The sequence below is a fragment of the Hemibagrus wyckioides genome, linkage group LG13 (genome assembly GCF_019097595.1).
Source record: "Hemibagrus wyckioides isolate EC202008001 linkage group LG13, SWU_Hwy_1.0, whole genome shotgun sequence".
Taxonomy (NCBI): domain Eukaryota; kingdom Metazoa; phylum Chordata; class Actinopteri; order Siluriformes; family Bagridae; genus Hemibagrus; species Hemibagrus wyckioides.
The window spans coordinates 21,737,365-21,760,463 of NC_080722.1; the positions used below are offsets into that span (position 1 = coordinate 21,737,365).

The 23,099-nt window shown below is 40.3% G+C and overlaps 1 protein-coding gene across 1 annotated transcript in view; it reads right to left on the bottom strand.

Moving 5' to 3' along the window:
- LOC131364057 (alpha-tectorin-like) overlaps positions 1-23,099 on the bottom strand; it is a 92,146-nt gene that overhangs the window by 61,174 nt on the left and 7,873 nt on the right. The window lies entirely within an intron of this gene.

Below are 23,099 nucleotides of genomic sequence, written 5' to 3' on the forward strand. Positions count from 1 at the left end.
GTTTGTGTTGTTTAGTCACTTAATTAAATTTCTGTGTTTTACTGTTTCCTTCAACTTGTGATGTTATGTTGCGTTTGTTGTTTAACCAGTCATACCTTTTTTTACAATTCAAAAACTTTTTGCTACTTCTGTTTGTTCTTCATGATTCCTTTTTACACTGTAAAATAATTGTAAAAAATAATTTTTACAATTATTTTAAAAGTAAAAAAAAAAAAAAATCTGAATATCTGATAAAAGATCTTTTAGATAAGGACTAACCTATATTAGAGCTACTATTTCCTTGTATTAATTAGGACTAGTGTTTAGAGCTCACACACAGAGTACACCTGTGTCCAACTGTATGCTTCCAAAATAAATATTTCTGATTGTGGAAGGTCCCACAGCTGAAAAGGCACATTAGATTAAATAAGCATCATTGTGAAGTGGGGAAAAATAGAAATCATTATAAAAACATCAGCAAAGCTTCAAATCTTCAAAAGCTTTTATTTTATTCCTTTAGACTAAGGGTGGGCGTGGGTGCAGGTTTTCATTCCAACTGAGCAGAAACCACACCTGAGTCTATTGAAAGCCAAGATCAGTTGATTAAAAATTGTGAATCAGGTGTGGCTCCTGCTTGATTGGAATGAAAACCTGCACGCACACCGGCCATAGCTTCACAGATAAGCTTTGACACCCCTGCTCTAGACAGTAACTCCAAAATAAGTAGGAAAAAAATCCAATTTAAATATTCCCACACTGAGCACTTTATTATTAACACTCTACTAATACTGGGTATAACCTCTGCTCTTCATGCCTGCATTTATCTTCTGTTCTACATTGGAAACATTCCTTTGAAATTCTAGGTTGTTGACATGATACTATTATTACCCAATTCCCGCAGAATGTTCAGGTGCACTTGTATGCTGTGAATCTCCCATTCTACTACACCCCAAACATGTTCTACTGGATTCTACTGGATCTGGTAGGTCCTGACAAATACTGAGCTCATACTCATGTTCAAAAACCAGTTTGAGATGACTTTTGCTTTGCAGCTTGGTGCATTATCATGCTAGAATAGCCATTAGGAGATGGGTAAATTTTGGCCACGAACTGATACGCATGGTCAGCAACAATACTCAAATAAGATGTGGCTGATTAATTGTTATTAATAGTGTGCCCAAAGTGTGCCAAGAATATGAGGCCACCATTACCAGCCTAAGGATGGTTGGGCCCATGGATTAATGCTGTTGGTGCCAAATTCTAACCCTCAACAGAAAGCAGAGATTAATCAGACCAGACTATGTTTTTCCCGTCTTCATATGTCCAGTTTTGGTGAGCCTGTGCCCACTGCAGCCTCAGAAGAGGAACCCAAAATGGTATTTTGCTGTTGTAACCCAGTCGCCTCAACATTTGCCGTGTTGTGCATGCTGAGATTCTGCTCAGCACAATAGTACAGAGTGATTTTTTGTGAAAATCTCTGGAGATCAGCAGTTATAACAATACTCAAACCAGCTCATCTGGCAACCACACCATGGTCACAATCACTGATGTTTTGGTTGATGTGAACATCACACAAAGCTACTGGATCGTATCTGAATGATTTTATGCACTGCACTGCTGCCACATGATTGACTGATTAGATAATTGCATGAATGAGCATAATACAGTGGACGGTATATGTATGGCACAGGTATGGTGGAAGCAGGGGCGCGGTCAAGTGCCAGTGTGTAAATGGCAAGCAGAACTGAGGGGAACATAGTAAGGATCACACACCCGTGCCTAATTACAGTAATAATTTGTTTGCTGTTGCAGTGAGCAGCGAGAGAGATAAGAGCCTGACAAAGAGAGAGAGAGAGTGTGTAGCACATAAAGCCATGTGTGTGAATGTGGCATAAGTAGATCAAATAATGAAAGCAAAAGTAAAAATAAAAGCTATTATTAAAAACTAAAAAAAAAAATGAGTTCACAAACCTGGTTATAAATGCAAGATAATCATATCATTGGTATGTATGGACAATACAGCGATGTTTGCTTCGCTCTATTAGGATTCTTTTGCGTCTTATGTATTTCATAATTTTGCTGATGTGATTTTTTTTGTTTATTTCTTTTGGGTTTTTTTCCATTGTTCTGAAAGGAGTGAAGGTTATGCTTCTCTGCTTTCTTTTGCTACTTTCTTTGATCATGACAATGCCCTATTTAGTCAGTGATCTTTGTCTGTTTCTTTCTCTTTTTTGTGGAGTATTTTGTTATTTCCCCCTTTTTATTGTTTTCTCTATGATAAGGATGTCTTCTCTGCACCCTGTATGAACATTTAATTTGTGTGTGTGTTTATTACAGGAGCTGAAGACCCCTTGTGTCCTGGTGCTAAGGTGGTGGGATCCCTCTTCACCTGAGAATGTAATGTGTTTCACAAGTGTGTGTGTTGTGTGTGTGAGTACTGAATGTGTATTTTTAGCCACCCTCTGGCAAGTTAGTGCCCCCCCCCTGTATTGTGTTTATTTATTTGTATGTTGTTTTGTTAATGTCCAAGTTATTATTTTGTTTTTGTGTGGTCTTTTGTGTTTACCAATGGTAGTTGCTTGAGCCATTATTCCTGTGGTTTCCTTTCATTTTTTTAAATTGTGCAGGATGAGCTGCTCATCTGTGGATTTGGGGGTTTATTACAACATTTTCAATAAAAGTTTGTTTTTATTGGGCACACACACTTCAGACCAACTTTCTTTCTTTCTTTTTTTTGTAACCTGTAAGTCCTTTGCCTGTGCTTATAGTGAGTTTCTGGCCTCTAGGTGGTGAAGTTGAGAAAGCTACATCTCCGGTTGTTGGAATGACAATGGGGATAGGTTTGTGATCTGAATTACCTCAGGGTTGTTTTTAATCTAAAATGACCTAACCTAAAGCTACACAACAAACCTAACTTAATATCCTCAGCATGCAATAGTATCTATGTATAGATAGAATACCTTGATTGAGATTGGTAACACAGCAGTATTGATTCCTAGAATGATAACATGCATGGTTACAATGATGAAGTACCAGTGTAAAAAATGTGATCCTTTGGTTACAAAAGTTACAAAAAAACATTGACATTATTTTTCTTTCTGTAGCTGCCAATCTCTTCAGGCCCCATGTGACATTACACTACATAGAGTTAAAGTACTGAGGAGATGTTACTATCACTCAGTCCCCTTCTGTCAACTTCAAGATTCAAGAAGCTTTATTGTCATTGTAACTTGATCACCAATCTGGCAAAGACTTCAATACAATCATCACATGATAGTTTTGACCATAACAAATCATCTCCTAATTTTACTGTGACAACTTCTAATGATTTCCAAGGGTGTGCTGCAGTATACAAATTGAGAACGTATTCCAGACGATAAAGAAAGCGCTTTAGGTAATATCTTGCACTCACCTCTAAGAATGTTTATGCAGGCTGCCTTGGAGTATACACTTGTTTCTGCATTGAAAGTATATGTTCTATCCTCAGTGAGTACAGCAATCTATGAATAGCAATATAGAAGCAATATAGAAACAGGTACAAAGTGCCCACAAATAATTTCTTAGCAAAATGTTGTGTTGGTTTTTTCATGATGCTACAAGTTCTATCATTTCAATCTCGTCAAAACTGTCATTAAAACTAGTCTCTAGCTCAATCTCCTGTGTCATTTGTACATTATGACCTGTATCATAACACAAACCAATTGTATTACACAGCATGATCAGACCATTAGTAACAATATTACCACCAGTAACACAGCCTTTCAGGTCGATGAAAATAACCAAGAAAGCCAATCATTCGGTAGCTCATGGGTGTTTTTTACAGGTTCATCTCTAAGACTTTTCTAATATATCAATATTGGGATACGTTCTGGAGCAAAGTCAAATGGATATCTCTGTCTGTGGGGGACAATCATCTTGGTTGGAAGATGGCCCCTAGTTTCAACTTCTTCAAACTTACAGGACCCTTTAGTTTTCTTTTTCATCTAGGCTGGACCATAGGAAAATGACATTGAGTGGAGACAAATCAATAGGCTTTGATTTTAAAGATTGTATTCAGTGCTGTTGCAGTGCTCTGACACTTTAATGGGCATGATTCTTGAGGCTTGTAATGTTCTGTTGTTACACATGACACATGATTTTGTGACATCATGAACAGTGTAATTTTGACAATGATAAAAACAGATTATCTGTCTATTGGCTTTGTGGTCCACAGTTATAATTCCTCTGATTGTCATCTCTCGACACTGTCTTTATCCTTAAATGTCTGCTCATCTCAAAAATGTGTTATTTTACCTCTAGTCTCTTCTTCTAATTCTCTAAAGGCCTTTCAAAGTAAAACAGTGTGAAAGAAAATAAACAGCAAGAACAAACACACACACACACACACTCAGACACACACACACACACCAGAGGGCACCAATCACACACAATATACTTTACAATACACAAAAGGGCATCTACTGCTCAGCACCTACATTATCACACGCACACATATTAATATTTCAGCAGAGATTTTGTTGCTTCACTGCAAAAAGCATCTTTTATAATTTATTCAAAGTCAGAATTCAGCATGTTCAATTTTTTTTTATTTTAACTTTTTCTCTGTGACTGTCTAAATGAATTTACAGTGATCTGTACTTTTTTGATTACAGATGTTCTATCATTAATTTGGTATCTCTTCTGAAACCTGTACATGTCACACACTTTAACACATTAAATCATTGCTTTTCACAGACAAACATTTCCAAAACACTGCTTCATTTGCTTATGCTACAGAGCCCGCTTCTCACTCACACGCACATACACAGGTTTTGTAACCACACACAGTGTTCATTCGCAGCTGCACACACACCCTAATTCATTATACTCATTCATTCATTTGTTCATTCATTCACATACACATGCACAGCACCTTCAAACATACACAAGCAGTGTTTTCTTCCATACACACTCACTCACACACCCATGGCTTCAAACCAACACCTGATTCTTTGCAGTTCTAAATGCTTTAGAACAGCTATTTTATAATAATAACCAACCTTACTTCAATCCATCTCATTAACAACTTTAAATACACTGCTAAAAAAATGAAAGGAACACTTTTTAATCAGAGTATAGCATCAAGTCAATTAAACTCCTGGGATATTGATCTGGTCATTTAAGTAGCAGAGGGGGTTGTTAATCACTTTCAGTTGCTTTGGTGTTAATGACATTAACAACAGGTGCACTAGATGGGCAAGAATGAGACGACCCCAAAAAACAGGAATGGTTTTACAGGTGGAGAACACTAACATTTTTCTCCCTACTCATTTTTTTGACTGTTTGTCACTAGTTTGCATTTGGCTAGGGTCAGTGTCACTACTGGTAGCATGGGGCAATACTTGGTCCCCACAACGGTTGCACAGGCAGTCCAACTCCTCCAGGATGGCACATCAATACGTGCCATTGCCAGAAGGTTTGCTGTGTCTCCCAGCACAGTCTTAAGAGCATGGAGGAGATTCCAGTAGACAGGAGAGCTCTCTAGGAGAGCTGGACATGGCTGTAGAAGGTCCTTAACCCATTAGAATGACTGGTATCTGTTCCTTTGTGCAAGGAGAAACAGAATGAGCACTGCCAGAGCCATACAAAATGACCTCCAACAGGCCACTGGTGTGAATGTCTCTGACCAAACTATCAGAAACAGACTTCATGAGGGTGATCTGAGGGCCCAACATCCTCTAGTGGGCCCTGTGCTCACTGCCCAGCACCATGGAGCTTGACTGGACTTTTGCCATTTTACACCAGAATTGGCAGGTTCGCCACTGGCACCCTGGCATGCTTTTCGCAAATGAGAGCAAGTTCACCCTGATCACATGTGACAGATGTGAAAGGGTCTGGAGAAGCTGTGGGGAATGTTATGCTGCCTGTGACACCGGTTTGGTGGTGGGTCAGTGATGGTCTGGGGAGGCATATTCATAGAGGGATGCACAGACCACTATAGGCTAGACAATGGCACCCTGACTGCCATTAGGTATCAGGATGACATCCTTGGACCCATTGTCAGACTCTACACTGGTACAGTGGGGCCTGTGTTCATCCTGGTGCACAACAATGCCCGGCCTCATGTGGCAAGATTATGCAGGCAGTTCCTGGAGGTTGAATGAATTGATACCATTGAATGGCCCCTACGCTCGCCTTAACTAAATACAATAGAACACCTCTGGGACATTATGTTTTGGTCCATCCGACACTGCCAGGTTGCACCTCAGACTGTCCAGAAGCTCAGTGATGCCCTTGTCCAAATCTGGGAGGAAATACCCCAGGACAACATCCATCATCCACCATCTGATGTTGTCAGGCATGCACACAAGCATGTGGGGGCCATACAAACTACTGAGTACCATTCTGAATAAAATTTCAGTGGCATCCTTTCATCCCTAACACATAAGCCAGCCCATATCAGTATAGATATCCAGCATGATATTTTCCCCATTGAGATCTAATGTGTTTTCAAACTATTCCTTTAACTTTTTTTTGCAAAGCAAACACCTTCACCTCAGCTTGTGTGCACACCTCATGGACAACAGAAAAACAACACAACTCAGACAAACATTCAACAAACACCAGGTCTTTTCTCATGCTAGCTTTTTCTTTTTTCTCTGTGTCTCTTTTCAGTATCACCTAGATGCAGGAGTTTTTTTCTCTTCATAATTCCTTTCACAATAAACAGGATTCATGTAGGCCTAAAAAATACCAAAACAGTAAGAGACTGTTGGCTAGCAGGTTGAGGTCTGTTTGACCCTTCAAGGATATGGAAGAGACATCCATAGAGATTGGCCTATCTCTTGGTTATTTATTTTTAATATTTATTTAAATAAATAAGGAGTGGTTTATTAGGTAAAACAGTTATGTAGGGAACCCAGTAGGTTAATTACAGAAAAAAACAGAGATGAGCAGTTGTCAGCCTAGTCATCAGCCAGGTATGGAGAAGGTGGAGAAGTTGGAGAAGTTTGGGCAGCCGGAGGAACTGGAGGAGTTGGAGAGTGATCAGGGGAATAGTAGGAGGAAGGGGACCCAATGAGATTGATGACTTCAGGAAAACCATTGGTATCAGGCTCATTTTGGGTGAAGGCCTCAGCAGTTGCAGGAAGGCTATCCAAGAGACCAGACAGGAGGCAGTTGAGTTCAGTTGCCACGAGCCTCACAGGTGACCGCTTGTCAGACAGCATCTCAGGGTACGATGGAGGGGCCTGCAAAGCCATAGCCACATCCGCATCCATGTCTTATGACCATGTTTCTAGTAAAGGGAGAAGAGAAAAGTCTGTCAACAAGGCCTACGTCTATGTCTTCGCTAATGGATAAATATAAGCTAGCAAAGGAATGTACAGAAACCTTGAGTATAGGAGAGAGGAAAGCCATAACAACCCTCAGATATGACAACAATAAGATATGAGACTTGTGGGAAGGGGATAGCTTGGTGTAATGAGCTTCATGTATGGGTAGCTAGTCAAATGGCTAAAAAGGTATAAGTAGTGGTTGCGCTGATGAGTGGGGAGTTTGGTTTGTTACCAAAGGTTTGTTACCAAATGTGCAGCCTTTTCCCCCATCGTACACCTTTTCATCCAGGTATGTATATTAAATGTATGATCTTGTTTGTGCTGAATATGTGTGATATCATAGTTCAATGTCCTGCTTATTTGATGCCTTTTCATCCAGGGTCATTAATTGATGGTGTTTCCACATATGGTGGGAAAAAGGGGCAGAAAGGAATTGCTGTTGCAGTATCTCCTAGGGACTGACAGCTATCTGTGGGCGTTGAATAAGTGGCACATTGAAAATGTTTATTTTATTAAAGTTGATTTGTTATGAGACTCAAGTGGTTGGTGCACAACATTTTATTGGTTACTGTGGGTAATACTTGTGTCTTATTTTTAGTATTTTCTATGTATTCAGAGTTTGGTCGTGATATTGAGCACCGAGACTTGGTAACTGGTTTACTGCACTGGACTTTCACTAAAGTATGTTGTCTTGTTGCCCTTGTATATTTGTGTAATTAGGTTATTGGTAACTAATGATTATGGTTTCATTTCTCTTTTTTCTACTTAGTTGTATGTGCTGTGTTTATTTTATTTTTCATTGACTTGTATTAAATATTGTTTATTATTTAATCTGTGATCCTTGCGGGTATTGTGGTTTTGTACAGGGCTGGGCCTGTATCAATGCTTAACCTCCACTGGTGTAAGTGATCCCTGTGGGGTGGCACAAGCTGTGTGGTGCGTATCAGACGGTTGGCACTGTAGTGGTGCATTTACGATTAGTTTGGTTGCAGTGCATGCTGTGGGTGTTCGTTTCTTCCTTTATCTCTTACAGGTGGTGCATGCGCGCAGGCACAACCCTTCTTGGAGTCTTGAGGAGAGTTTTGTTTTTATTCTAATGTTTTTTTACTATTGACACAGCAATGTTTTAAGTAGTGTTTTTAAGTCTGAGGGTCCATGCTAAAACAATAAAGTTGGGATATTTTGATACACATTGAGTTTGATCTCTTTGTACCAGAGTAGTGTGACTTGGGGAGGTTCCTCCTGCCTTTATTAGGAGGTGGCATAGTAAACTTAGATCTCCGATACCACAGACTCATAGTAGAGCAAAACAACCAAATGTAATATTAAAATTAGGAGTAAAAATTCATATATACTTATACTAACATTGTGAAAAAATCAAGGTACACTATATTGCCAAAAGTATTCGCTCACCTGCCTTGACTCGCATATGAACTTAAGTGACATCCCATTCCTAATCCATAGGGTTCAATATGACGTCGGTCCACCCTTTGCAGCTATAACAGCTTCAACTCTTCTGGGAAGGCTGTCCACAAGGTTTAGGAGTGTGTTTATGGGAATTTTTGACCATTCTTCCAGAAGCGCATTTGTGAGGTCACACACTGATGTTGGACGAGAAGGCCTGGCTCTCAGTCTCCGCTCTAATTCATCCCAAAGGTGTTCTATCGGGTTGAGGTCAGGACTCTGTGCAGGCCAGTCAAGTTCATCCACACCAGACTCTGTCATCCATGTCTTTATGGACCTTGCTTTGTGCACTGGTGCACAGTCATGTTGGAAGAGGAAGGGGCCAGCAGCAAACTGTTCCCACAAAGTTGGGAGCATGGAATTGTCCAAAATGTCTTGGTATGCTGAAGCATTCAGAGTTCCTTTCACTGGAACTAAGGGGCCAAGCCCAGCTCCTGAAAAACAACCCCACACCATAATCCCCCCTCCACCAAACTTTACACTTGGCACAATGCAGTCAGACAAGTACAGTTCTCCTGGCAACCGCCAAACCCAGACTCGTCCATCAGATTGCCAGATGGAGAAGCGTGATTCGTCCCTCCAGAGAACGCGTCTCCACTGCTCTAGAGTCCAGTGGCGGCGTGCTTTACACCACTGCATCCGACGCTTTGCATTGCACTTGGTGATGTATGGCTTGGATGCAGCTGCTCGGCCATGGAAACCCATTCCATGAAGCTCTCTGCGCACTGTTCTTGAGCTAATCTGAAGGCCACATGAAGTTTGGAGGTCTGTAGCGATTGACTCTGCAGAAAGTTGGCGACCTCTTCGCACTATGCGCCTCAGCATCCGCTGACCCCGCTCCGTCAGTTTACGTGGCCTACCACTTCGTGGCTGAGTTGCTGTCGTTCCCAAACACTTCCACGTTCTTATAATACGGCTGACAGTGGACTGTGGAATATTTAGGAGTGAGGAAATTTCACGACTGGATTTGTTGCACAGGTGGCATCCTATCACAGTTCCACGCTGGAATTCACTGAGCTCCTGAGAGCGACCCATTCTTTCACAAATGTTTGTAAAAACAGTCTGCATGCCTAGGTGCTTGATTTTATACACCTGTGGCCATGGAAGTGATTGGAACACCTGATTCTGATTATTTGGATGGGTGAGCGAATACTTTTGGCAATATAGTGTATGTCACCTAGGTAGAAGGTGTAGAGGTGAGCTGTAAGACTCCCGTGACAAAAAACAGGTCTGGTTCGGAGACAGAAGTTGTGTGAGCGTTGAGGAGAGAAATGATGCTGGTATACTCATAAGGTGGTTGTGTTTTTAGGCTAGGCGGGTCAGTGCCCAAGTCGAAGTCAATTCAGAATGGGAAAAGAGCCATTCTTGTGGCTGGTAATAACTAAAAAAATGGCAAAAAACACAGAATGGCAGTCAAGCATAGATGTGGTGAAACTAGGGACGAATAGTGGGATATGTAATACTGCACGAAGTACAGGAGGCGACTAACTAAATAAGTTTAACCACCTAAGCAATAAGTAAAACTAAGTAAGTAAATAAGGATAGCATCCTCCCTTTAGAATTGGGGATATTAATTAAATGTCAGGCAGCCACAATGATCCTCACAAACCTAAGGTACAATTAGTAATAACTAATTTTTAGTAAATACTTACACTTGTTAAAATAAAGCCGAACTATGATAAACAGCACTAGGGTCCCCCACACCTCATGGGGCTCGAACCCAGATCTCCGTGGGAACTGAGTGCACTCGCACACCATGGAAGACAGACCCATGCGAAGGATTAAACAAAGCACTGCTTTATTCGCAGGGGTGAGACGAGCCTAAAACAAAATGTAAAACAAAATTAAGAATAACAAAAATACACACAGTGCATCGTACAGATGGATAAAACTAAGTAGATGGAAACATTATGACGCACGAATCAGCATTAAACAAACAATGACTGGCCAAGACAGGCACACAAGGGCAAAACATCAAGGTAAATGGGGAACAGGTGACAGGTGGCGGGAAGGCAGAACAATAGGGAGGGCGTGGCCCAAAGTACAAGGGAAAACAAACAGAAAAGCAGGCTCTGCCAATTCACCTTCTAGCACCCCCTCCAGTCATCTGACAGGAAACTGTCCTAGTTATTCCTGACAACTTGGCCTGATTTAAAGGTCAGCATTTGGTATCCACAGGGTCATCAGTTATATAAAAAGATGGACAGATGCTAAAGGAAGGAGGGGTTGTTTTTATAGGGTATATTAATTAACAGAAAAGTTTCCTAATGAGTTAAAACAATCACAAGATAAATAAGCAATAGGAGGGGTAAGAATGTTAGTATAAATAGAGGGGATTTTTGTATGAGGGGGTGCATTTGACCCGCAAGCCTGAAGCTCTGTAATTTGAGTGCCAATTTTGGTGTTATTGTTTTCTGCGATAAAGCCAGTTGCTTCTTCACATCCAAGCCTGAAGAAGTTTCTTTATTTTATTTTTATAGATTTAGTGAAAATTTGGAAGTATTTGGTAGTAATAGATAATTGGAGAAGACTTCAGAACAACAAGGGTCAACAAGAGAGGTGCTTAAGGTAAAATTGATCAGAGGAATTACGTGACGTCATCCCGTTTAAGTGGCCGTTTTTGAATTTTAGTCATTTTCTCATGTATTCGTTTAGAAGATGCTTTTGTACAAATCCATTTGAAAAGAGAGAAACAAAATACTTTTGCGGATGAACTGGGTCCATTCCCAGGATTAGCCATTCAGCAACACCAATCTGAAATTTGTAATATACTGAACAAAATTTTAAACGCAACACTTTTGTTTTTGCCCCCATTTTTCATGAGCTGAACTCAAAGATCTAAGACTTTTTCTATGTACACAAAAGGCCTATTTCTCTCAAATATTGTTCACAAATCTGTCTAAATCTGTATTAGTGAGCACTTCTACTTTGCCGAGATAATTCATCCACCTCACGGGTGTGGCATATCAAGATGCTAATTAGACAGCATGATTATTGCACAGGTGTGCCTCAAGCTGGCCACAATAAAAGGCCACTCTAAAGTGTGCACAGCACAATGCCACAGATGTCGCAGGTTTTGAGGGAGCGTGCAATTGGCATGATGACTGCAGGAATGTCCACCAGAGCTGTTGCCCGTGAATTGAATGTTCATTTCTCTACTATAAACCATCTCCAAAGGCATTTCAGAGAATTTGGCAGTACATCCAACCGGCCTCACACAGAACGAAAATGTGGATGGGAATCACCACGGCCTACATCTATTTGCAGTCGAAATGCTGTCTATTTGCACATTGAAGGTTAAGATTACAAAGCTTTAGTACTGAGCTACAGTGTACCTGGAATTATTCTGTATTTCTAGAATACAGAATATTCCTAATAAGCTCAAACACTTGGTGATATAAAAATATATAATATGCACTTCAGGTTCAAGCTCTTTAGATTGTCATAAAATTGCTACATGCTAACCAATGGCTTATTGCTAATAGGAAATTTCTTTTTATCTTTTTAGTCACTGCTCAGTACAGCAAATATTTTGTGTTGAGTTTTCACGACGAGTTGAGAGTGAAAAAATCAGAATTTCTTTTTTATTGAATTTTTTATTTAAATTTATTGAGCATTTATTGAATTGCTTTATTAATTAAACAATGTGCATTTTTGTGCATGATTTATTTTTGTTTTGTTTTCACTTTTTGCCTTTGTGTTGTAATTTTTCTTAAATATTTGTCATTTTTAATCTATTAAATGTTTTATTATTAAGTAATGACAAAATCATAAATACAACTTACTTGAGGTATAAAGATAATAAAAGCAATAAAAATAAAGTGCTTGAGAGCTTTATTTTGACTGATTAAGGCAGTACAGAGGAGTACAATCATTTACAAGATGTGATAAAAAAAAGTAAGAATTTTGATATTATTTTTAATCATTATTGAATCAAAACAGTGATTAATGAATAAACATAGAACAGAATTAACAAATTAAAATGGTAGCATTTTCAAACTTGAATGCAGCTGAGTAGTAGAAATCTACATATCAGCATCTTCTGAAAATTTATGGAAGGCATGGCTGAGAGAGGAAATGAAAAACAGGGAAATTAATGCATAAATTTCAAATGCCAATGGAATTTTTGATAAAGTTCTTATCAAAAGTTTTTAAAGCTTCATTTTTAACTGTTTAAATTGTCTCTTGGAAAACTTACCAGTGTACAGTTGCCTGTCTTCTGCAAACAGAGGTGGACCTGGCAGTGCAGGTAGATCTTGGGGGAGAAATTAGCAAATGTGAACATGCTGAAAGAGAAGCGGCTGGATGTGGAGACACCGTTCTGGAACACGGACACCGAGCCGTCACTGGGTTTCGGACACCTGGAGAAAGAAATTACTTTCACGTAAGTGGTTCGAAAGACATGTTCTCATTTTTAGTCTCTAGTCTTTTCACCTACTTGTTAACAATCAGGTTCCAGCGGATTGAATAGTCCATCTGGTTGATGGGTGTGGCCCAGCAGTTGTCCAGCACAAGAGCGATCTGAGTGCTGTCAAACTGATCCACTTGCACTGCTATATACATCTGATGGTTCACTTGTAGGGTAACGTTGCCAGAGTACCAAGAATGTAGCATCGGTATATGGTATCATACGGATCTGGTATGTGCCTTCAATAGACAGTTCATTGCTAATTGCACTGTGAACAGAAAAAAATGCATTTAAAAACTTAATAATAATAATAATAATAATAATTATTATTATTATTATTATTATTATTATTATTATTATTATTACAGCGAATCATCTCTCTCCACCTATCCCTATCTTCTGCATCCTCAACAATTACACCCTCTAGCTTCATATCCTCATTTATTACATCCATATACCTCCTCTTTGGCCTTCCTCTTTTCCTCCTGCCTGGTAGCTCCATGTCCAACATTCTCCTACCAATATACTCACTCTCCCTCCTCTGGACATGTCCAAACCATCTTAACCTGGCCTCTCTAACTTTGTCCCCCAAACGTCCAACATGAGCTGTCCCTCTGATGTACTCCTTCCTAATCCTGTCCAACCGTGTCACTCCCAAAGAGAACCTCAACATCTTCAGCTCTGCTACCTCCAGCTCTGACTCCTGTCTCTGTCTCAATGATACTGTCTCTAAACCATACAGCATGGCTGGTCTCACCACTGACCTGTACACCTTCCCCTTGATTCTCGCTGAAATTTTTCTATCACACAGAACTCCAGACACCTTTCTCCACCCATTCCAACCTGCCTGCACTCGCTTCTTTACCTCTTTCCCACACTCTCCATTACTCTGGACTGTTGACCCCAAGTACTTAAACTCCTGTACCTTCTTCACCTCTTCACCCTGTAATCTTACTGTTCCACTTCCCTCCCTGTCATTCACACACATGTACTCAGTCTTACTACGACTGACTTTCATTCCTCTTCTGTCCAGCACAAACCTCCGCCTCTCCAGGTTTTCCTCCACCTGCTCCCTGCTCTCACTACAGATCACAATGTCATCTGCAAACATCATTGTCCAAGGAGACTCCTGTCTGACCTCCTCTGACAACTGGTCCATCACCATAGCAAACAGGAAGGGGCTCAGAGCCGATCCCTGATGCAGTCCCACCTCCACTCTGAACTCCTATGTCTGCCCTACAGCTCACCACTGTCCTGCTCCACTCATACATGTCCTCTACCACTCTGACATACTTCTCTGCTACTCCTGACTTCCTCATACAGTACCACAGCTCTTCTCTTGGCACCCTGTCATACGCTTTCTCCAAGTCTACAAACACACAATGCAACTCTCTCTGACCATCCCTATACTTCTCCATCAACATTCTCAGGGCAAAAATTGCATCTGTTGTGCTCTTTCTGGGCATGAAGCCATACTGCTGCTCACAAATTTCCACTACATTCCTTAACCTAGCTTCCACTACTCTTTCCCATAGCTTTATTGTATGGCTCATCAACTTTATCCCCCTATAGTTGCTGCAACTCTGATTGGCACTAATACACTTCTTCTCCATTCCTCAGGCATCTTCTCACTCTCTAAAACCCTGTTAAACAGACTAGTTAAAAATTCCACTCTCCTAGACACTTCCAGATCTCCACCAGGATGTCGTCAGGACCAACTGCCTTTCCACTCTTCATCCTCTTCAAAGCCTTCCTGACTTCATCCTTTCTAAACTTATCTACTTTCTGTTCCACAGAGTTAACCCCTTCTACTCTTTTTTTCCCTCTCATTTTCCTCATTCATCAGCTCATCAGAGTACTCCTTCCATCTCCTCTGTACACTCTCCTAACTTGTGAGCACCTTTCCATCTCTATCCTTAATAACTCTAACTTGCCGCACATCCTTTCCATCTTGATCTCTCTGCCTAGCTAACCTGTACAAGTCCTTCTCTCCATCTCTAGTGTCTAACCTAGTGTACAACTCGTCATATACCTTCTGCTTGGCCTTAAACACCTCCCTCTTCACTCTGCGCTGTAACTCCTTGTATTCCTGTCTATTCTCTTCAGTCCTGTCCATGTCCCACTTCTTTTTGGCTAACCTCTTCCTTTGAATACTATCCTGAACTTCCTCATTCCACCACCAAGTCTCCTTATCTTCTTTCCTCCTTCCAGATGACACACCCAGCACCTTTATTCCTGTCTCCCTGATCACTTCTGCTGTAGTTTCCCAGTCATCTGGCAGCACTACCTGACCACCCAGAGCCTGCCTCAACTTCTGTCTAAATTTCTCACAACATTCCTCCTTTCTCAGCTTTTTCTTCTCCATCTCTATCTTTGACCTCTGCTTACAGACCATCAAATTCATCCTACACACCACCATCCTATGCTGTCTGGCTACACTCTCTCCCACTACCACTTTACAGTCACTAATCTCTTTCAGATTGGCTCTTCTACATAGGACATAGTCTACCTGTGTGCTCCTACCTCCACTCTTGTAAGTCACTCTATGCTCCTCCCTCTTCTGAAAATAAGTGTTAACCACAGCCATGTCCATCCTCCTAGCAAAGTCCACCACCATCTGTCCATCAAGGTTCCTTTCCTTAACTCCAAACTTGCCCATCACCTCCTCATCACCTGTGTTCCCCTCACCAACATGTCCATTAAAATCTGCTCCTATCACCACTCTCTCACCCGTGGGAATACTCTCTATCACCTCATCTAATTCACTTCAGAATCTCTCTTTCTCCTCTAACTCACAACCTAACTGTGGGGCATAACCACTAACAACATTCAACATCACCCCTTCAATCTCCAACTTCAGACTTATCACCCTGTCCGACACTCTCATCACCTCCAGAACATTCCTCACAAACTCCTCCTTCAGGACCACACCTACCCCATTTCTCTTACTATCCACACCATTATAAAACAGCTTGAATCCTGCTCCTATACTACGAGCCTTGCTACCCTTCCACCTGGTCTCCTGTTCACACAGTATATCCACCTTCCTTCTCTCTATCATATCAGCCAGCTCTCTACCTTTCCCTGTCATAGTACCAACATTAAATTTGGCAATGTTTTACGCCGGATGCCCTTCCTGGCGCAACCCTCTCTATTTATCCGGGCTTGGGACCGGCACAGAAGTCTCTCACTGTGACCCCCATGGCTAGATTTGTTGTTATAATTATAATCATTTATTGTCATTTTATTATTAGTTAGTTATATGATATGCTATATATTAAAATGCAACTCTAACTAAAAAATAATCATATTAATATTTGAATTAAATGTAACATAAAATGTAACTACTTGGATGAATAGTTAATTATCTGAATTGTTCTTAATTTACTATTATTGATTAAAATGTCAAATGATGCAACAGAACTGAAACTAGAGAACAGCTGAAAATAAAAAAGAATATGTTCCTTGCTGCTCTAAATGTTTTAAAGCAACCTCAAGACTTCAGCAACTTTAGTAGAGGGAAGAAATATTGTTTATTGTAAGCTGTGACACTGCAGCTAAATTTATACCTTCCTGTGGCTTCAATGTGGGTGGGCATGGAGATGTTCTGGATGAGTGGATACACACAGGAAATGGCAATGTTGAACCCACCAGTGTGACTGATCAAACCTGTCATATTAGTTGTCCCAACATTGTTCTTGAAGATGACATGTGTGCCATTATTCTAAAGTAACACAGAAATGAAAGAATATGTATTGAATTTCTGAATGCATAATTCCATCACAAAGCCTTAATTTACCTTTAAAATTAAAAAGTTAAAATGAAATATTGCCTAATTATAAAGTCAAATATCCGTCTTCTGCAGTTTAACAGACTGCAATATTTATTAACTAAGTCCAGCAAATGGATTGTGTTATATCGCTTATAAGTGTAAACTTTAAAAATAATACAGTAAATATAATAGTGCTGCTGGTTTGGTACCTCCAGAGTTGTACCACACAGGCTGGCATTACTGTCAAAGTTGAAGACCAGCCTGTTATTTTGGACCTTCCCTTTGCAACTTGGGTCATTAAGGTGGAGAACATCTGCAGAATATCCAGCTTCAAAGAGCTGACAGCGAGACAGAGACAGTGATCCAGTACTACCTGAGCATGTTTCAATGGCATCTGAGGAAAAATAGAGGACAAAATCACAAAACTGTGGAATTAGTTCTCAGAGAAATGCAGAAAAGCTTACATGAAAAAATAACAGCTAAAAATATTGACCACATTCATTTTAGGGGCGTAACATCAGCAGATAAAGCATGGGCTACCAAATTACATTAGGAATTATAGTGACAACTATAACATCACACTGTCCAAAACCAGACTGTGTGTGTGTGTGTGTGTGATATTCTTATTACTGAGGTACTGATGTTATGGACGAACAATAGTAAAATGGGAAATGTACCATAAATATTCGGGCTGCTCGTTGTATTGTAACCACCGGCACAGCCATCAACTCCATTTATCTGCCCACAGACTTCATCTGAAGCATAGTTTAGGGTCTGGCAGGATGCTACAAAAAAGAGACAAGCAGAAAGACATAACCTCATCAAAATTTTATTAGCAAACTGGTGAGACTGATAGAGTCTCTAATCTATAACAATACTGTGGGGACTGATATTTTTCACCCATGGCAAAAGCAAGCCCAAGTAACATCTTAAATGTGACTTGATAACTGAGTGTAATAGATAACTTGGCTGGCTAGCTGCCAACATACTGTTCACTTTTTTTCTCTCTACACCCTTGTTTGAGGGAGTTCAGAAAATACATATGCAGGCAATACTGTCTAAATATCGCTGTCTGTGTAATTAGGGCCTGAGCACCTAAGGAGCAAGGCCAGAGGCCTTGCACCGTAGGTGCGGAAGCCCTATTGTTTTCATTAGAATTTATGTTTTGTTTTTTGTTATTTATTTATTCTTTGCCCTTTCGGGGAATTTTGGACCCCTTAACATGCTCAAAAACTCTTGAAAATCAGCAGACAGGTTGGAAACTGTGGCCATTAGGACATCACCATGGCTCGGCCCTGGGCGTACACACTTAGATCTCATTGAACCGAACAACTTTCACACTCCATGTCATTAAGTCTAATCCACAGGAAGTGAGTTATTTTGAGTTGTTTGAAAAACGCACCCAATGGAATTTGAAATACTCCTCCTAGGGAATTGATACAACCGCCACCAAACCCAGGCTAAAATGATCTCAAGACATTGATAATGCAAAATTGATGAGGGATTTTTGATCTCAAATGGTTCAGCCGTGAGGAGCCCTTAAACTTATGGCAAATAAAACGAAACAGGAAGTGGCTAATAACTTCTGTGTACATTGAGTGATCTACATGAAACCTTAGGATTATGTTAAGCATTGAAAGCTGATCACAGTGATATGACAACTGTGAGTCTCAGTCATAGCGCCACCAACTGGCAACAGGAAGTGTGTCACTTTTTGAAATCTCGAATATTTTCTCCCTTACTTTCACCTGATTTGGGTCAAAATCAGTCAGGATAATGTCAGGACATGGCTGATGTGAAACTGTGAAGGAATTTGTGATATTTTGAATGATGTTGCTATTGTGAGGACATAATAGAAAAATATTAATGTTCTTATATCTTAACAGTGGAAAGACCTAATGTTTCAAAAAAATTTACATAGAAAGAACTCGAGATTGAAGGTTGTGAGTAATTCTGCTCTGCTCACAACAATTTTTTACATTTATCAGACCATTGACTGGACATGGTTTTGGCCTGACTCCTGCAGTACTAGACTATGTCCACTAGAGGCTCTTTCCCCTTTATTTAAATTTTTTTACAATATTGCTTCATTTTCACAATTCATATATACAGTGAACCAAAAATGTATATACACTTCAGGAGAAGAAAAATAGTATGATGTAAATTATATTAGTATAATATTATCATAATATCATATATATATATATATATATATATATATATATATATATATATATCAATCTATAACATATAGCAATAAATTTAGTAATACAATATTTATACAAATTTTTGTATAAAAAAATTTCTTAAATCCTGAAATGTGTATACATTGCATACAAATGTATACATGTGTATACCTTTTTCTGTTTTTCATTTTCACCCAAACTGTCCCTTTTGTCCTTATATAGTTTAGAAGGAAAGTCAGTTTTCCTTTTGCCATCAGTGGACTTTGCTGTGATCACTTTCAGTACACCCAAATTGTCACTCTTGTCCTTTTGGTATTTCCCCTTTTAATGCATGTACCCACTGTGCTCACTGTGTCTAGTGCACCTGGGCGGCGATGGCACAGTGTAGTGATGGCCCATAGTGCGAGGGCCCGTCATTGCTGCTTGCAGCTATATTTGTGATGTTGATTCTTATGTCATAATTGTGTCATAATTATATGAAAAACGTAGTCAGGATTATCTAAAAACAATTGATTGCTGTTATAGTAGGAAAAAAAAGAAAACAGTATTCTGTACACAAGAAATATTTGGGACACAGGAAAGATGAGATGGCTCTCAGGAAAGAACCCTATGGAAGCCCAGAGAGGCCATGTGATATTATTTTTTTTGCTTTTGTTTTCTCGTGATCACAACTTAATTTTCTCGTGATCTCGAGATAATGAAGTTGTTTTCTCATGATCACGACTTAATTTTCTCGTGATCTCGAGATAATGAAGTTGTTTTCTCATGATCACGACTTAATTTTCTCGTGATCTCGAGATAACAAAAGTTGTTTTCTCGTGATCTCGACTTAATTTTCTCGTGATCTAAAGTAAACAAAAGTTATTTTCTTGTGATCACGACTTAATTTTCTCGTGATCTCGAGATAACAAAAGCTATTGAAGAAATAGTTTTTTTTTTTTATTAAAAAATAAATTAATAATAGCAAATTAATTCACATGATACATAATTAATACTATCAATTAATTCAATTTTTATTTATAAATAAACAAATGCTGTTTGCAATGCCGCATGCCATATGTATATTTAAGAAGAAATTAGAATAACTGGGGAACGTAGTCAGTTAAGTAACAAGTACCACATTTCAATCGTACAGAAATTTGTCGACGGTCCCTAAACTACCGCTTCTGAATGTCTGTCTAATTTCCGAATATCAAACAAACTTCACCGCGGTTCTGATTAAGTCATGATCACAAGAAAACAACTTTTGTTATCTCGAGATCACGAGAAAATTAAGTCGAAATCACAAGAAAACAACTTTTGTTATCTCGAGATCACGAGAAAATTAAGTCGAAATCACAAGAAAACAACTTTTGTTATCTCGAGATCACAAGAAAATTAAGTCGTGATCACAAGAAAACAAAAGCAAAAAAAATAATATCACATGACCTCTCTGGGCTTCCGTAGAACCCTGAATAATCAGACATGGTTTTTTTTCTGCCCTGTGACATTGCTCCATTTCTGTTCCTGTGAGGGACGCCGCTTCGCTTTCTGTAACGTTTCTCTGCCCTGGCTGGGCTGAGTGTCAGGAATCACTGGGACAGTTCCGTGCCAGACCACTGGAGGGGGTGCTGGCAGGTGAATTGGCGGAGTCTGGTTTACTGTTTGTTTTCCCTTGTACTTTGTGCCATGCCCTTCCTATTGTGCCTGTCTTTGCCAGCCATTGTTTGTTTGTTTGTTATTCGTTTTGTCCATGTTTCAAGTGTTGTCGGTCCGTATGATGGACCACTCATATTTTGTTTATTATGTTTCATTTTAGTCTTGTCTTACCCCTGTTAATAAAGCATTGCTTTGTTTAATCCTGCACATGGGTCTGACTTTCCATGGCATGCGGGTGCACGCCATTACCACAGAGATCTGGGTTTGAGCCCTGTGAGGTGCATGGAACCTAAATGTTACACTGAGGTCCTTGCTCAGCCTTTTCAGTTCAGTTTTGTCGGCCTTGTGCTCAGCTGAGGAAATCGCTTGGCTGTTCTGCTCAGTGGTGGACGTTGCCATCGGACCTCGCCATGTTCCCCACACCTCACTTGTTTTCACTGGGATCACGCCCTTCCAGACTTTTGGGCATGGTTCCAGATTGGCATGTCAAGAGGGGGGTACTGTCATGGACTGCTGGACAGTTCTTTTATGTTCCCATGTGCTTATGTTGTGTTTGCATGTGTGCTTGTCCCACCCGATCCTTCCTCCCTTTCCCCACCACTGCACACCTGTTCCTTATGTTTCAATGTTTGCCTTTTCTATTTATCCCTGCTGTCTTGTGCTTGTGTTTGTTGAGTCCTTGCCTTTTGTTATCCCAGTTTGCCTACTGTTTTGCCTCCTAAGGTCCTCCTTAGTTTGTTCTGAGTTGCCTAGTTTACTCCAGTGTTTTATGTGTTTGTAGTTTTTGTTATTTATTAATAAAATCCCAGATTTTCACCCTTATCCCTGCATTTGGGTCTGGATTCTGCAACAGTGGAGGCACTGATCCCTGACACATAACCTTTACATGTAAATAATAAAGGGCTTACACATATACACTGCTCGAAAAAGTTAAAGGAACAATTTGAAAACATGCTGGATATTTATACTGATATGAACTGGGAAATGTGTTAGGAACAAAAGGATGTTACATCATTTGATGGAAATGAAAATTGTCAACCTACAGAGGGCTGAATTCAAAGACACCCGAAAAATCAAATTGAAAAAGGATGCAGCAGTCTAGTCCATTTTGCTGAAATTTCACTTCTGCAACTCAAAATGGTACTCAGTAGATTGTATGGCCCCCACGTGCTTGTATGCATGCCTGACAACATCGGGGCATGCTCCTAATAAGACGTCAGATGGTGTCCTGGGATATTTCCTCCCAGATCTGGACCAGGGCATCACTGAGCTCCTGGACAGTCTGACTACTGTCAAACAGACTATAAGACCAGGAATTGTCATGCACCAGGAGGAACCAAAGACCCTCTGCCCCAGTGTAGAGTCTGACAATCAGTATAAGGATTTCATCCCAATACCTAATGGCAGTCAGGGTGCCATTGTCTAGCCTATAGAGGTCTGTGCATCCCTCCATGGATATGCCTCCCCAGACCATCACTGACCCACCACCAAACCAGTCATGCTGAACGATGATACAGACAGCATAACGTTCTCCACAGCTTCCCCAGACCCTTTCACATCTGTTGAATGTGCTCAGGGTGAACCTGCGTTCATCTTTGAAAAGCACAGGGCGCCAGTGGTGGACCTGCTAATTCTGGTGTTCAATGGCAAATGTCAATTGAGCTCCATGGTGCCGGGCAGTGAGCACATGACCCACTAGAGGACCATCGCTGTTAAAATAGTTATTCTGCTTAAAAATGTCTAAAAGGTCTGGATGGATCTGAATGGATCAGGCCAAAACTGCAGCTCTTGGAGTGTTCCCGCTCTGCAATGGTATCTCTCAAAAGTGGTCCAAGGAAGGAACAATGGTAAACTGGTGACAGGGTCATGGACAGACAAGGCTAATTGATGCACGTGAGGAATGAAGGCTGGCCTGTGCAGTCCGATACAACAGACAAGCTACTGTTGCTCAATTTGATGAACAAGTTAATGCTAGTTCAGATAGAAATGTGTCAGAATACACAATATCAGCCACAGACCAGTCAGGGTGCTCATGCTGACCCCTGTGCACCATCAAAAGCACCAACAATAGGCAGTGAGCATCAGAACTAGTGGCCCTCAGGCCATTCTCATGAAGTCTCTTTCTGATTGTTGGGTTAGGGACATTCACACTAGTGGCCTGCTGGAGGTAATTTTGTAGAGCTTTTGAAGTGCTCATTCTGTTCATCCTTGCACAAAGGAGCAGATAACAGTCCTGCTGATGGATTACAGACCTTCTACCTGTCCAGCTCTTCTAGGGTTCTTAAGGCTGTACTGGAAGACACAGCAAACCTTCTGGCAATGGCACGTATTGATGT